Genomic DNA, 1,515 nt, shown 5'->3' with positions numbered 1-1,515 from the left:
TATATATATATGAAGTTCTTTATTCCTATATATGAATATAGGAATATATTCATATATAGGAATATATGAATATAGGAATAAATAAAAACATGCATAGTGTTAGTGTTACAGTATTTTCCACAAACCAATGACTCCACTCACTAATGTTGTCTGTAACTGTATGTTTTTTAGTGCATTAGTTACATATATGTACTTTCAGAATTTGCAGAACCTACTTTTGTTTACTAAAAGTTTGATTAAAAAATACACTACGTGCATGGCGGATATTTTCTTCATTTCTTTAAAGTCATCTAAATAGTGTACTACATGTATGATGATAAAACTGAAGTGTTGAATATTGCTTTGACAATTGCTCTGAGCCATTTCCAAGCACCCTTGCGGAGTGTGTTAATTGATGAAATCTTCTAATGAATGGGCCAAAAGCATGCCCTTGGGTTTGTTTTAATAACATCTGCCACAGGAACAAACTGAAGCATTCTTGGATTTGTGTGCTGAATATCCAAGGCATCTGATGTGACTGACACGCAGATCCAGTTATCTATAAGAAATGACATCCGTGTCTTAAGTATTGGTTTTCATGTGATAGGCAGTTCATTTAAATCTGATTTGCCACCAGCAAAATGTGCTGGGCAGGAAATCCTTTGGAAAAGATATTAATTGAAATTACAACTGGTTATTTTCTGCCTTTTTTTTCTAGGTTTCCTTTAGCAAATAGTCACACAGTTATAGTATGTGATTATGTTAGTTTTTTAACTGTTTGGTGTGCCATTGCACAGTTCTGCTAAAATATATGCAGGCATTTTCAATAATATTTTCTGGTGTAAATCTTAAAAGAAGTATTAAAACACACATTTCAACATACTGAAGTATGATGAAGCTTTCTTTARAAAGGGACCWTGAACATGAGCTTTGTATAAAAAAAACWAAATAAATGTATGTGTGGGAACATTTTGTCACTTTCACTTTATCAAAGATCAACTACATTTAGCACAAGATAAACAGTACATTTCCCCAGGTTTAGAAGATTAAAACACATTAAAATGAACTAACCTCGACAACATATTAATAATGCATTCAAAAGCATATCCAATAACGACACTTACACCAAAGTGAGATTCCGGCATACTGCCAGGCAGGCAGTTCATATTGTTTCTTTACTCCCTCGGGCTCTCTTCAGCATGAAAACATGTTGAAAACATCCAATCTTTGAAATTCACAGTTTCAGGAAGTGGGAACAGAAATTCATTTCACCAGTTCTCATTAAAAACCATGAAAAACCAAGATCAGGTTGTATTTTGGGTTTCCAGTCTATTCCAGTATGATTTTTTTCTAAATCTTTCTACTGCCATTTTAATTCATCAATATATGTAGGATATATGTGTTTAGTTATATTTCCTGGAAAAGAATTTCAACATTGTCAAGAAATCAATCTTTATCTTTATCTACAGCAGCATGTCACACAATTAATTCTAGAAGTCTTCAACTTGTAAGGCTCCGAGCCAGCTAAGATAACTG

This window comes from Poecilia reticulata, linkage group LG5 (genome assembly GCF_000633615.1).
Source record: "Poecilia reticulata strain Guanapo linkage group LG5, Guppy_female_1.0+MT, whole genome shotgun sequence".
In the NCBI taxonomy this organism is placed as follows: domain Eukaryota; kingdom Metazoa; phylum Chordata; class Actinopteri; order Cyprinodontiformes; family Poeciliidae; genus Poecilia; species Poecilia reticulata.
Note: the sequence above shows the minus strand (reverse complement) of the source record.